Raw genomic sequence first — 16,390 nt, 5'->3', positions numbered from 1 at the left:
GTCTCCATCACCATAGATGGTGGTACGGACGTCCTTAAGGGGTTGATGTTGTTGATCTTGGGTGATGGCAGGCATGCACACGGGGTGTGTGCACAGATGTGCTGATGCGACAGGTAGGTGACTTGAGTAGGCTTATTTAAGACCAGCGCTGCCTGAATTGGGTAGGGTTGTTTGGCCTTATGGTGCTGTGGGCCAGGGCAGGCTGGTACCCAAGGGCCCAGTCATGTCTGGTGCTGGCCCTGATGTACTGTACAGTGAATACCACTTACCTATCTTGACTTGTTAAAGATAATATGTCTAAGATAAGTTTTGAAACAAATGATACATCAGTAATATTTACCTGAAAGATTTGTTATCATCCAGGTATCATATATGATAAGTTATTAGATGTCATTTAAATGGCTTCCACACTATTGTTCTCTAATTCTGCTGGGGCATTAGTAGTCTGCAATAATTGGAAATGACAATAAAATAGTGGCTCCATGAAGCTATTAAAATAGTGCTTTATTATTGGGCATTGCCTTCTCCCTGACCAGTTTGTATTTTCTGCAATTGTGTATATCTAGAAATCAAGAACTGGCTAATTAAGATGCTGTTGAGCAGGCTATTGGTCAGTAATGCTACTTCTCCACTCAACAAGAAATTATAAGGGGAGAAGCTATAAAGAAGATGCTACTAATGAATATTGCAGGGGACCTTTGATGAGCAGGACTTACTTCTGAGTAAACATTATAGAAGTATTGTGACCGTGGGGGCAGAAATTGCTCAATACTATAACATTATATTAAGAGGAAGCCATGAACATTGCAAGGGACCTTTGCTGAATGGAGCTTATTTTGATAATGCATACTCAGAAATATCTTCACCATGGGAACAGGAACTGCTTCATAATATAACTCTATTTTAAGTGTCATGTGAACCACTATATTTATTATTACTTTTACTACTACTGATGATGAACAAGAAGGAATTACAGGCATGAAAGCTGAAAAGAGGAGAAGCACATTTGCTCCTTCAAGGGGAGTGCTACCCCATCAAGAACAAATAAATTGCCTAATTTCCGGACTTAGGAACCACCAACCTACAAGGTCTCCATGTTATCAGGACTCAGTTTCACTTTATTGGCCCTCATCCACTCCATTGTTGTACCCAGGCACCTTCCCAGGACTTGTATAACCACGCCGCAGATGTAACAAAGAAACAAATTTGGGTGTCATCAGCATACTGATGAAACTGGTCTCCAGATCTCCTAATGACTGCTCCCAACAGGTTCATATAGATGTTAAACGACATTGGAGACAAGATGTCTGGGGGGCAAATTATAGTTACCCAGTGCCACTCTCTGGAACTGGCTCTATACGTAGGAGTGTAAACACTGCAAAACAGTGCCTCTAACTCCACCCAACTCACTAAGCTGGTTGAATAAGATACCATGGTCAATGGTATAAAGAGCCTCTAGAGGACTGAGAAGAAGCAACAAGGTAACATTCCCCTGCTCCTCTCCCTAATAAAGGTCATTCACAAGGGAAACCAAATCCAATTCACTCCCATTACCAGGGACCTAGACTTAAATGGGCTTAGATAAGTGGTTTCCTCTAAGAGTGCCTACAGTTGAGCTACCACAACTCTTTCAAGCACCCTTAACCAAAAAGGGGGTGTTAGCGATTGTATAGTAGTTGTCCTAAACTTTTGTGTCCCATCCAAGGCATGTTTTCCCCCTAGAAGCAGCCGCACTACAGCCTCTTTAAGGGCAGCAGGAACCCCCCCCAATGACACATTCATCAACTTGGACCCACCTGGCCAACAGGCTAACTCAAATGAACCATAATGGGCAAGGTTCAAGACAGCACATGGTCATTGAGCAGGGGGTTGGACTCGATGGCCTTATAGGCTCCTTCCAACTCTACAATTATATGATTCTGTGATGTAGATAAATACAAGTGCCTTGTCCGCATTCTCATGCCTCATAAGCTGGAACTGTTCTCACAAAATATGACTAGACACTTCACACAGAGTTATTTTAAGAATGGCATCTGATACATCAACACAAATTCCATTTCCAATTGATTGTGGACAAACAGTGCCTCAGTGCTGATATTGGCTCTCCAATAGTGTGTGTGGTTTAAATGCCCCAAATCAGGCCTGAAAAAAGAGGTGAAGGTGATACAAAAAACAATGGATTGGCAAAGATGTGTTCTTGGTTTGCTTGAAAAAGTGAATTGGTGGAAAATGATATTACTCAGTTTATGAATCGCTTCACACAAAAGGAGTGAAGTATTTTACTGAAATACTTTGATTATTTCTAAAGTAGGTGAAAGATCTGCTGGGCTTTTGCCAACATTTTTTACAAGAAGTAAATTTTGTTCAGTTTCTTGACAAATGGGCAAACCCACTCTTTCTGGGTGTTAACGTTTCATCATTGTTGAGCCATACTTCAAATGCAACAGCCTCGTCTCAGAGAGAAGAGACACAGAGAAATGGATTGCAGCATCACTGGGGGGAGAGGGGAAGAGAAAAAAAACACTGTGTTTCACAGCCAACAATGACCTTTTGAAATATTTCAGATTAAGGAGTGGCTTTTTCTTGAAAACGCTCCAGTAGATGACCAGGGCTGGATCTGTTCCCATGAAATCAGCATGAAATTAACATTTAACTTCCCTTCCCAAAACTGAAGCTATACTGTCCTTCAAAAGTTTAAACAAAAGTTTAAACTAGCTTCAGTACTATAAATGGGAAAGTTCCTTTTTTTTCTTTCTTCTTATTTCTCATATCTATGCAGTTGGAAACTGTGGCTCATTTCCCTCCCTGCACTAGCAAATTAATGCTAGTTTAAAATATAAAAAATAAACTTTTTTGTTTTTGCTTCTCTTATAATAAACTCAAAGCTTTCAAGACAGTAATATCTACATTATTTTATGAGACATTTTCAAAGCCTTTATGAACACATTTTCAGCTTTTATAAACAAGCTATCACATTTAAGTCATTGAACAAATAATGACCATGCAAGTCAAATTTTCCACTCCCAAGAAACTTCAGATAATAACTCTGCTGAACAAATGGTTTACTTAAAAAAAATTGAGCAAATTTACCTTCTTCCATGCTGAAGAAGATTGAGGATAATGAATTCACCCAGGGTATTTTGTTTTTTAAAAAAACAAGCTGCATCATGTGGAAGAATCTGACACAGAGCATGTTTAAAAATGCAGGAGCCTTGACATGGAACAGGGTATCATTTCCTGTGGAAATGAAGCAATGCTTCTGATGAAGAATCAGGTTTCTTATCTGGCCATCAGCCATGCCATTAGTTAAAAGGGCATACTTGCAGCCCAGTGGTTGTGCTCCACACTCCAGGGGCTCTGAAAAACACCATCCATTTCAATGCCCACAAAAATCCCACAGGAGCATTGGGATGTCTAAAAAGACTTTTCTCAATGCTGAAACGGGCAATCCATGCTTGAGTGAAACTCTGTAAGTACCACAGAGTCTTATGGAGCTCTGTACCATAACCAATGGCTGGACTGGTGCCTGCCAAATACGGTGATTTCTGTGGTCTTGCCCTGGCTTATTTGTCAGAAACAGGAATGTGAGACACATAGGTCATATAGTTGATACAGCATGCTGCCATGAGTTAAAGTTCAGAGAGTGCAGCTTGTCATGTGCTAAGTAAGAAAAAGGTAAGAAAAATGTATCTGCAAACATGCTATTAACAGTTACAGTTCCAAGTTTCCCAACACTGTTGGCTGTTCCTGTTTTGAAAGCTTTTAAGGCATTTATTTATGAAATCTCTGATCTGGATAGTCTCCCTGTAATGTCAGAAATTGCTTTCTTCTGGCAGTGCTGCAAGTGGATGACTGGATAACCAGGACTCCATGCTTTCATTCCTTAGAGGCCTATGAATCAATCCACGTCAGCTTTTGCTATAAATTCTTTCATAACCACAACTAGGGAAGAAGCACATCCCAAACAGAGCTCTATTTTGCAGCAAGTCAGCCAGAAAAACTTGTATTCTTAGCTTTGTTTGTTCACCGCCCTGAGAGCTATTTTGCTAAGGGCGGTATATAAATTGAAATAATAAATAAATAAATAAATAATTGTATTCTTAGCTTCTGCAGTAACTCTGAGATGTTATCACGTCATGCCTAAACCGCCATTCTATCACAACCTGTGATTATTTCTGTTATTCATTGTGCATAATGCATATTTTACCAGTGCTTTTTATTAACCTGGAGGGCAAGATTGCTGGTTTTGACCATAAAATTATCAGACATAATGAACACATTGACTAAAGTGGCAATTAGTATAAGCAATCCCTTTACCTGTAAATTATCAGCTGTTTCACAATACTTTTTTCCTGCCATACTGACTGAAATGGTAGATGAGCTAGGCAGATTTGTAATGTCTGACAATTGCTTTAAATTCAGCAATGCTAAAAAGGTACCTTCTTCCTATGGTCCTGCTACTACAGGAGTTGCCATGCTACAGCTATACCAGAGTTACAGCAGCATAACATGACTGTCATCTTATGAACTCCCAACAGCAAAGTAGAAAGCAAAAGAAAACAGTCTGTGTCTGTGCTGGAATTGCTTTTTAATAGGTTTTTAAACCTTTTCTTTTTCTAAAAAAGATGTTTTTAAAGCTTTTAAAAAGGTTTTGAAGATGTTTTGTTTTAATATATTTTAAAGTCTGTTTTTATTATTTCTAAAGTGTTTTTAGTGCTTTTGTTTGCAGCCCTGGGCGCCTACTGGGAGGAAGAGATATAAATAAAACAATAAATAAATAAAACAAGACATAACGGAGCAGCACTGAAAAACGCATTCACAGTGTCCCAGACAACTCCGCCAACACCAGCCAATCATGAGTCATGAGATGGAAACATCTCTCTGTTTTGGTTCTCTCAGTTTCTCATTTTCCCAATGTTAAATTCAGTTCTCTACATTTCTACAGCTATCTGTGAATTTTTTTAAAAAAAAATCCTCATGAAAATTCTCCACCATTTTAGTTTGGATTTCTCCAAATAAACACATTTTTGGATGCAGTTTTGAGAAAGGTACACATTTTTGCATGCCATTCCTCATCATTTCTTGCCTTTTTGCATGTTATTTTCACTTGTGTACTCATTTTTATGCACATTTTCCCTTAATATATGCATTTTTGTAAATGTTGTTTAGTTGGTGAACTGCATCCCAAAATTCTAATAAATGCAAATTTCGAAGGATGGCTGTGTTTCAGTTCTCATATTGTTATGGAAATGGCGAATTTGATAAATTCTGCTTGAAATGCGAACTGAATTGACATTTTCACCCATCCGTAGTCATGATGTTGTACACCGATGACACCCATACCCAACACTCATTTTATATATGGCACCAATGAACCTGTGGTGATGGCATCAATGCCAATATGATATCCTCACAGTCTCCCATGCAAAATTGTTAAGCGGGCCTCCCAGGGTATAACTTCAACTTGAAGTGCCACCGATTCCACTGCTAAAAAGAGTCTACATGTCAAACGCGAGGGTTCACAGAGGCATGCCACCTAATGAACAGATAAGGCCAGACCATAAATCTGCCAGAGGGTCAGCCAGTGTGTTTTACCATTTGGGAAGCACTGAAGGAGGAGGCAGAGAGTCCTTAAGGGAGTCCAAATGTCTAGAAATGAAGAGATCTGATCAGGCAGGGCAGGGTTCAAGGCACTGGTTTAACAGGATAGCTGGAGTAATGTCTGCAGCAAGGCTTGACATTGACTCTAGCAAGGAGTCTCCCTTTCCTTCCAGCCTTTTGTACTCTGTATGCTGGCCCAGGTGTTTCCAATCAGCCTGTGTTCTTGCGAGCTCTCCTGCTCCTTAATCGTGCTAATTGCCTTTGTTGCTGCAACACCTCTTGGTGCCTTCTCTCTGCTGGGGAAAGGGCAGCCTCCTGGTCGCTTCCTGATTCTGGCAGGCAGGCTCCCTCAGGGGCTTGTCTCTGGTCTGGTGAAGGGTCCTGGGCTGTCTCCCTGCTTGTTCCCTCTCCTGGGTCTGCAGTCTCCCATTCCTCTTCCTCCTCGGATGAGTCCTCTGAGGGGGGCATGACACTACAGCACTTCCCCTATCAGGGCCTTCATGGCCCAACTATAAGGAGGGCAGCAACCAAGGTCTGGAGCTGCAAGCTCTTGAGCTTTTCTCAAGCAGGGGTTTGAATGAATGAAATGGCAGCCCAAACACAGCAACCAGCAGCCTTGACATAGAAATAGACAATATGATTGCACTGAAGTCTCTCTTCTGGTTGCTAGATAATGGGAAGATTTTCATTTGCAGAAGTAGCACCGGCAAAGATTTGTCTAACGTTGGGAGGAAGGGCAAGATATAGATTAAATCATTAATAAATAATAAATAACATTTGTTGCCCCCCCTCCCAGTTTCACAGAACACACCTGTATGTCATCCACACATCCACAGTGGGTGGATTCCTAGATGGCAACATTAGAAATGAATTACGTAGACACTAAACTGGGGCAGGCAATAACAGGAGTTTAATGGGCTGCATAGCTAAGCTGGCAAAAGGAGTGCTGGAATTTGTAGCAGACAAAGGAAAGCAGACATTTTTCCCTGGGAGGAGGAAGAAGCAGTGGGGAGTGCCTCTGAGTCATAGAAGCCACTCCTTGCCAGGGCCATGCCTAAAGGCACACAGACTTTTTTGAAGCAGAGTGGAATTTTGCCCTAATCTCTCCTTTGCTTTTTCTCCAATATTTGTTACCCGCCCTTCACAAAAAGAATAAAGGAATAAAAATACAATCATATGTAAAACCAAAAAGCATAAAACACCAATTCAAAGTAAGACAATACAGCATCAGAAGGGAAAACTCGTATTCAGCCACCCCCAAAAGGCTTGGTGGAATGGAGCACCTTGGCCTATCACCCAAATGTGTACAATGTAGGTGCCAGGCACACTTCCAGGGGGAGGGAGTTCCAGATCTTGAGGACCACTACTGAGAAGGCTCTTCTATATGTGGCCACACCTCAAACCTCTAAGGGTACTATAATGTCTAACAGAGCCTCTCCCAATGAATGCAGCTTCTGGTTTGGTTCATATGCGAAGAATTGATCTTTCAGGTATGTTTTCTGCATGATCACTTATAGCACAAACGTATGCATATTTACGTGTATGCCCCATTACTCCCCCAGGCAAGTGGGCATAGGATTGCAGCCTTAAGCAGGATGAGATAGCAATTTTGAAATATCCTCCATGAATACCAGGGACAGTCTTGGACAGGCAGAGTTGGGCAGATCAGTAAGACAGAGTTTGGAGACTCTTTTGAGAAGGGCAGCTGCCACTGATTTCCAGTTAGCCAGATTTTTTCCCCCAATGAGATGCATCATCATCATCATCATCATCCACTCTTCACCAACAAGTCCCAGCAGGTCCGGCCCCAGGCATGCCGGGCCCTTGGACATCAGCTTTCCCTGGGCCCTGGTGTGTGTGTGTGTGTTTGCATGCGTGCATACGTGCACACACCCCCATGCCTCCACCTACCTGTCACCTGTCTTTAGCATTGCCATTAACCAAGATGGCGGCCACAGTTTCCCTAAGGGGATGAAGCATCCACTGCCATCTTGGTTGATGGCACATGTGCGTGCTACACACGCACATCTCTGCCATCAACCAAGATGGCAGCAGGGACTTCAGCACCTTAGGGAGACCTCGGCCGCCATCTTCATTAAGGGCAATGCTAAAAGGCAGAAGACAGGTTGGTGGGGCAAGGGAATGGCAGGCAGACGGAAGCTCCTGCCCTGCGACCCACAGCTGCTGCTGCCACGGATCATGGAAGGTGAGTAGCTCCAGGGGCCCATGGGCCAGTGCCCCACCTGGCCACCCTTTAGAACCGACCTGAGTCCCAGGGTGGGTTACAATAGTTTAAAATTCAGTTAAAATGCATTACAGCCACAGGAATAGGGTAGATCCTGAAAGCCCACTCAGGTGTCAAAAAGATCATACACTGAAGGTGCCAGACACACCTCTGTGAGGAAGGAATTACACAACTTGTGTGCTGGCACAGAAAAACCCCTCCCCCCCCGAAACCTCTGAGGGAGGTGGAACTACCAAGAGAGCCAGCTCTGCTGATCTTAACACTATCTCTCCCCTGGCTGCAGCCTTGCAAACACAATTATGTCATTGCCAGCTGAATTATTCACTGTATTTGAAGGCTTTCTTTAGCCTTCTGTACTTAATATATAAAAGTAAACATGCTTTGAGGTGGCCGTGTTTGCAGATTTCAGGCTGTGCTGAATCAGTGTACTCAATACTTCTTGCCTGCTACATACACATAGCCTGCACACAGTCTTGTGCTGCTCCTCCATGGTTGCACATAATAGTGGGTTTGAATTGCCATTTTATTGTTATTGTTATTGTTGTTGTTATTTGATTTATATCCCACCTTTCCTCCCAGCAGGAGCCCAGGGTGACAAACAAAAGCATCAAAAACATTAAAACCTCATTAAAACAAACTTTAAAACACATTAAAACAAAACATCTTCAAAAACATCACTTAAAAAAGCTTTCAAAACATCTAAGATTAAAAACATTTTTAAAAAGAAGGTATAAGAACATATCAAAAAGCAATTCCAACACAGACACAGACTTCTTATGAAGTGTAACTTCTTATGGCGGCTGGAGGAGCCGCCATCTGGAACTGAGCATGTGCTGGGGAAGTGTGCCTTTGCCAAACTGCCACCTTCCAGATGTTTTGGACTACAACTCCCATCAACCCCCACCAGCACAGCTAGATCAAAACACTTAGAGGATGCCAGATCGTCAAAGTCTGCTCTAGTGATATGCCACCATCACCAGTTCACCTCCTGAATAGGGCAGCACAACTGGGAAAAGGCATTTTGGCTCACAGTTTTGCCTCTTCCCTCCATGCTTAACTTGTTGTGTATCAAGATCTCACTAGGGCAGCCCCTTTTCAATACTAGGGCTGGGTCCTGGAATAGGAAAATAGGTACCTTTCCCTCACCTCTGAACAGCTGCAGTCTCCCCACCCACCCCACCTCACCCACACACAATTAGCATTTAGGAGCAGGTTGCTATAAACTAAAGCTGAGCCAACACCTCCTTCCAGTTTCACCACCCTCTTTACAGGTGGCGAAACGAGTCCGTTGTATGGAATTTTCAGAGGTATGCAAGCAATGAAGCTCCCCAGACTTACTGAGAGCTGCTTTCCTCTTGGTGGCTGGCGACTGCTCTTTCTCCCAAGATGTTACCTCCAAGGAACACTATGTAATGACAGTGGCTAGTATAAGGTCCAATTTGGTCCCATGACTGCCTCTGTGCTGTACTAATTAGCATGCATACCTTGACTCAGTTTAAGCTATTGATAGTGACCACGTTGTCCTGTGCTTCTCCCTTTACTTTGTCATGGCTTGGCCAGGAATGATAAAAGCAAAGAGTCATTGTAACAGTCAAACTGTTGGACCAGAACCTGGGAGATCAGGGTTCAAATCCCTACTCAGCCATGAAGTTCCCTGAATAACCTTGGGCCAGTCACTGTCTCTCAGCTAGGGATAGCGGGAAGGAATTTGATTTAGTTTGCATTTAAAGGTGAATTTACCTAATTTTCACTTTCCGAAACAATACATGTACTGAAACACAGCCATTCTTCAAAATTGGCACTGATTTTGCAATACAGTACTCCAGCAAAGTAATGAGGACAAAAATGCATATACTAGGGTAAAGTGTGAATATGCATTCATATATTAGTGAAAAGAACATGTAAAATGAATTGCATCGGGGATGATTGCTTTGCATAAATGTGTATATTAGGGAAAATTGCATACAAAGATGTGTATATTAGAAGACATTTGCTATGAATTTTCATGAGGACTTTTTTAAAAATCACAGATCAACATGAAAATGTAGAGAATTGAACTTCAGCATGGAAAAATCTGACAGGGTTGTTGTGAGGATAAGATGTGGAGGGCAAGGCCCATAATGCCACCTTAAGTTCTTTGGAGGAAAGGTAGGGTATAAATGCAAATAAATGAATAGCGAAGAATCTCTCTCTCTCTCTCTCTCTCTCTCTCTCTCACACACACACACACACACACCCCTACACCCCTACTTTGGTGGGATTCTAAAAGCCAGGTTTCCCCATATTTTGATCTGAGGAAAAGTCAATGATTAAATTTAGGCACTGAAAGAAAACAGTTTGGATTTGGGATCTGGCATGCAGGGTGGATGTTGCTTCATGTCCCCCATGTTTATATGCCTGCTTCTTTGCCACCTGCTCAACTTGAATAAGTGTCAATAAATAGATATTAAAGCCTTTGCCTCCAAGTCCCCAGTTACAAAGAAACTCACCCTGTAAAGTTACCACAAAACTTCCTATTGCTGAGACAAGTGGGACACATGAAACAATGATATACTATATTTCTGTAACACTTTCCAACTGCAATCCTCAGCACACATACCAGGGAGGAAGGTTCACCAAGCTCAGGACATTCCTGAGGAAATAAGATTAGGCTGTTACTTGACAGTCAGTTTCCAATGCGATCAGTGAGATCTACCTCAAAGTAGTTTTTTTTTAAAATGACTGCTGTATCTAGGTGCAAAATACTTCAGAATCATAGAGTGGAAGGTCGTCTAGTCTATTCCATTGCTCACTGCAGGTTCTACAACACAGAACACAACTACAGCATCCCTGACAGCTGGCTGCTTAAATGCCTCCAGCCTTTGAGATAGGTCCTTATAGCGTCCATTTTACTGATGGGCAACAGAGGCTGGGAGACAGAGTCATTTGTCAAGTGCCTCTTTCAGGCATTAAGTATTATTTGAACCCAGGTCTCCCAAGGCTAATAGCAATCTGATGCATAGTCACCAGGAAATAAAGCCACTGAACACAGTCAATTTACTTTGGAATAAACAAAGAAGGTTGAAATGATCATCTTTTTTAAGTAATGTAACAGAAAAATAAATCCTACCAGACTTTTAAAAGAAATGATCATGTTTGGTGAGAAAGTTGTTCTGCTGCTTCTCCTGTTGGCAGTCACTCACTGGTTTATAGGTTCACTATGTAAACATTTCTAGTTTTAAGAGAGAGAGAGAGACAGAGAGAGAGATTGCTGTTGCTCACTACAATGTATTTTTTAGGGGTTTCTGACTCATTAATTTCCTGAACAGGAGTTGTGAGTAATCGGCTTATGTCTGCCTACAAAGTAGCTGCAATGAGGCCAAACATTTTAAACATACTGTCCACATAACTTACTTGTTCTTTGGAAATGCTTCAGGCATGTTGTGCTTTTTGTGAGAGACAATGCTTTCCTTAATCAAGGAATATAGATTAGTAATAAGACTGTGGGCTATATCCCATGCTAGTCCTACACAGAGTAGACCCATAGAAATGAATAGGCATGGTGAACTTCAGTTCATTAATTTCATTTATTTATTTATTATTTGATTTATATCCCACCCTTCATCCCAGCAGGAGCCCAGTGGGTCTGCTCTGAGTCGAATTAACATTGGATACAACCCAGGGTATTTTTGGACTAATAGGTTTTCTTAAAGGTTGCCTGTCTTTGTCTTTTATTAGACAGGGCTCACTCTATCACAAGGCAGAGTGAGGGTACCTCCGGACTGACACTATTTGCAGGAAGGATTCAAGAGCATACCATAAGTTTAGGTTTGTGTAATTAAAGTGGATTAAAGCCCTTTGTTCCACTTTAATTACACAAACATAAACTTATGGTATGCTCTTGAATTTGGTCAAAGCTGAGACACCAGACTAAGATGCATCCAAACTCAGAGGAAGGCAATGGTAAACCACCTCTGGGTACCTCTTACCACGAATACCCTATGAACAGAGTATCGAAAACAAAACACGAGATAGTGCTGGAAGATGAGACCCCCCAGGTCAGAAGGCACTCACCGAGCTACTGGGGAAGAATAAAGGACAAGTACGAGTAGCACTGTGACTAATGACACAGCTGAGTCAAAGCCGAAAGGAAGCCCAGAGGCTGATGAGCACAGATGTGAAAGGAGAGTCTGGAGTTGTATGACGCACACAATAGGAACATGGAATGTGAGACGCATGAACCAGGGAAAGTTAGCAATTGTCAAGCAAGAAATGGAACATATCAACAATACAATACTTGGCGTGAGTGAATTAAAATGGGCAGGAATGGGACATTTTCAATCAGACAACTACAAAATATTTTATGCAGGAAATGAGAAATTAAGAAGAAACAAGGTTGCTTTGACAGTGAGAAGTGATGTAGCAAAAGCAATTAGGAGCTACAATGCAAGGTCTGAATGAGTGATATCAATGAGATTAAACGGGAAACCTATTAACATAACCATCATCCAAGTCTATGCTCCAACGGCAAATGCAGAAGAAGAGGTACTAGAGAGATTTTATGCAGAAGTACAGGAGGAAATTGATCACACACCAAAACAAATGTGCTGATAATCATGGGGGACTGGAATGCAAAAGTAGGGAACAGTGAACTGGTCATATCGAAAATCAGAGTAAAGCTAAAGAACAGCAACAAAGCAATCATAATGCCAAAATATAATTTAAATAACATGCCAGAAGAATATAAAGATCAAATAAGGAACAGATTTGAGGCTTTAAACTTAGTTGACAGAGAACCAGAAGAACTATGGACTGAAGTCAGAGACATGCTCAGGGAAGAATGCAAAAAGACAATACCTCTAGTTAAAAAGAGAGAAAGACCTCAATGGATGACTGAAGAAACTCTTAAAATGGTTAAAGAGAGAAGGAAAGCAAAAGCAAGAGGAGATAGAAGCACGGTCAGAACCCTAAATGCAACAATACAGCGACTAGTATGTAGGAAGAAAGAGAACTATTACAATAGTTATTGTATAGAAATAGAAGACAACAACAAAAAGGGAAGAACAAGATCCCTATTCCAAAAGATTAGAGAAATGAAAGGGAAATTTAAACCAAGAGTAGGGAATAATCAACAGGGAAATACAATGACTGACCGAGATGAAATAAAAGGAAGATGGAAGCAATACACTGAAGAACTCTATAAAAGAGAAGCCAGGATGACAGATTCATTCATGGAGGAACCGTATGATGAAGAACCAGAAATTTTAGAATGTGAGGTGAAAGCTGCTCTTAAAATACTTGGAAGAAACAAATCACCAGGAATAGATGGCATACCAATAGAGTTGCTTAAAGCTCCTGAGACTGAATCTATCCAAATTTTGACAAAAATTTGTCAAGAAATATGGAAAACTAAGTAATGGCCCACGGACTGGAAGCGTTCAATATACATCCCAATTCCAAAGAAAGGGGATCCCAGAGAATGCAGTAATTATCGAACTATTGCCTTAATATCCCATGCAAGTAAAGTAATGCTCAAGATTCTACAACAAAGGCTCTTATCATATATGGAGCGAGAAATGCCAGAGGTCCAAGCTGGATTTAGAAAAGGAAGAGGCACCAGAGATCATATCACAAACATACGTTGAATAATGGAACGGAGCAAGGAATTTCAGAAGAAAACCACCCTGTGCTTTACAGATTATAGCAAAGCCTTTGACTATGTAGATCATGGAAAACTATGGAATGCTTTAAAAGAAATGGGGGTACCTCAGCATACCAAATTCTTCCAAGCTACACAGGAAGTGGATTGGACTGTGAAAGACCAACCAAAATGGTGTTTCCATTTTGACCAATTTGTAGGGCAGTACAATATCTCAGAGGAGTTCAGGTCTCCTGCTCCCCTGGTGCATTCACTATAGCTGCCCAATTTCCCTGCTTTTTAAAGTTTGATAGAATAGCTGTGGGCTATAGGTACGTTCTTAAACTGCAAGGTATTTTGCCTATTAGTGAATTTCCCTGCTTTTTAATCCGGGAGGTAAAAAATGGGATCCTGTGCAAGTTTGCTGAGAATGGATTGATAATTTGCATGCTTATTGAGTTCAATGGGATTTACTCCCCTGCAATCATGCTTAGGATAGGTGAAACTGACCACAGGGCATGGGGAGGGGAGGAGGAGGGAGAGGAGGAAATGCAGAGGGGAGGACTGGGAAGGGAGCAGGCAGTATGGGGAGGGGAGGAGAAGAACAGGTTTGATCATTTGCATGTTTATTAAATTCAGTGTGATTTACTCCTGTGCAATCATGCTTAGGATAGGTAAAACTGACCGGGAGCAGGGAAGGGAGGGAGGGCTGGAGTGGGCAGGGGAGGAGGAAGGGAGAGGAGAGGGGGAAAGTAGATCTGATCATTTGCATGCTTATTTTCAATGGGATTTACTCCTATGCAATCTTGGTTAGAATAGGAAAAACTGACCATGGGGGAGGAGGAGGGGGATGGGAAGGAGCGTATTGGAGGGGACAGAGGAAGGGGGAGGGGAGGGCAGGTTTGATCATTTGCATGCTTATAGAGTTCCATGGTATTTACTTCTGTGAAATCATGCTTAAGATAGGTAAAACTGACCATGGGGAGGAGGAAGGGGAGGGGGAGGGGGGGGAGGGGGGAGGGGAGGAGGGGGAAGGGGAAAGAGGGGATTGGAAGGGGATGGGGAGTGAGGGGCAAAGGAAGGGGGAGGGAAGGGGCAAGAGGAGGGGATAGGAGGGAGGAGAAGGGAGGGTGGGTTTGATCATTTGCATATTTTTTTGAGTTCAATGGGATTTATTTCTATGCAATCATGTTTGAAAATGGAAATGGACTGCCTTCAAGTCAATCCCCACCTATGGCGACCCTTTGGATAGGGTTTTCATGGTAAATGATATTCAGAGGTGATTTCATCATTGCCTTCCTCTGAGGCTGAGAGGCAGTGACTAGCCCAAGGTCATCCAGTCAGCTTCATGGCTGTGTGGGGATTCGATCCCTGGTCTCCCAGGTCATAGTCCAACACTGACCCAGGGAAGCGGCAGGGAGTGGGAGGGGAGGAGATTGGGTGGGTGGGCACTGGGCAGAAAGGAAGCCCCTTTCCTTTCCAAAAGGAAAACATTGTAAACAGAATCATTCTTTTTCAGGCTTTCCCCCACCTTTTTATTCTACAGCAGACACATGTAGCCTCCTATCAAATTTAAACCAAAGCTTTCCCTGGCCACATCCACACCAGGCCTTTATTTCACTTTGGACAGTCATGGCTTCTCTCAAAGAATCCTGGGAAGTGTAGTTAGTGAAGGGTGCTGAGAGTTGCTAGGAGACGCACTGTTCATCTCACAGACCTTCAGTCAGAGTGGCTGACTGTTAAACCATTCTCTCAGGGGAATAGGAGTCTCTTAGCACCCTTCACAAACTACACTTCCCAGGATTCTTTGAGGGAAGCCATGACTGTCTCACATGAAATCAAAGTCTGGTGTGGGTGTGGCCCCCTGATTAGCTAAACTCAGCAGCTGTGAGGCTTTTAGAACTCTGACAGTTGGTTCTCACTGAGCATGCTCTGCGATATCATTGGGTTCCAGCCAAAATTTATTAAATTAATTAAAAATCAGCCAGGCATTTTTTCAACTTTTCAACTGCAGAAGATGAAGGTCAGAGTATGGGGCAAGGTCAGTATTAGGATTACAGGTACTCTGTGAATATGGCTGATTTTTAATGAATTTCAACAGATTATGAGAACTCTCAGAGAAAAAAGTCCAGCTGAATGTCAAAAAGACTAAAGTAATGATAACAGAAGATTTATGCAACTTTAAAGTTGACAATGAGGACACTGAACTTGTCAAGGATTATCAATACCTTGGCACAGTCCTTAACCAAAATGGAGACAATAGTCAAGAAATCAGAAGGCAGCTAGGACTGGGGAGGGCAGCTATGAGAGAACTAGAAGAGGTCCTCAAATGCAAAGTGTATCACTGTACACTAAAGTCAGGATAATTCAGACCATGGTATTTCTGATCTGCATGTATGGATGTGAAAGTTGGACAGTGAAAAAAACGGATAAGAGAAAAATCAATGCAAAAGCCCTTTGTTGCCATAGTGCAACAAATCCACTTTAAAAAAAGAATCAGACTTTTTGCTGTTTGGAAGTGACAGGAAAATGCTTTGAAACATGTGGAGTGAACAAATGGCTATAGGCAAGATGTATAAACGTCCCCCAAGCAAATCAGGATGAATGCATGATGAGTGTTCATTGTCATATAACTTGTCTTGTGAAAAATATTTTATACTTCAGTGCAGCAGCTTGTAACATTCTGAATTCTGAAAAAAATTGCAGAGTATCATTTGGATGAACTTGAACTGTGAAATGAACATAAACCAAAGTAGTTCATTTTGTACAAGAACAAATGTGAACTGAAATTAGTTTCTTTTTTGGTATGTTGAACTAGTTCCTTTTCAAAATGAACTTTCCAAGCTTTGTTTATACTACTACTACTACTATTATTATTCCATTCACCCAAAGGTCCCAGGGCAGGTTACAACACATTTAACCACATA

Source organism: Rhineura floridana, chromosome 1 (genome assembly GCF_030035675.1).
Source record: "Rhineura floridana isolate rRhiFlo1 chromosome 1, rRhiFlo1.hap2, whole genome shotgun sequence".
NCBI lineage: Eukaryota > Metazoa > Chordata > Lepidosauria > Squamata > Rhineuridae > Rhineura > Rhineura floridana.
Note: the sequence above shows the minus strand (reverse complement) of the source record.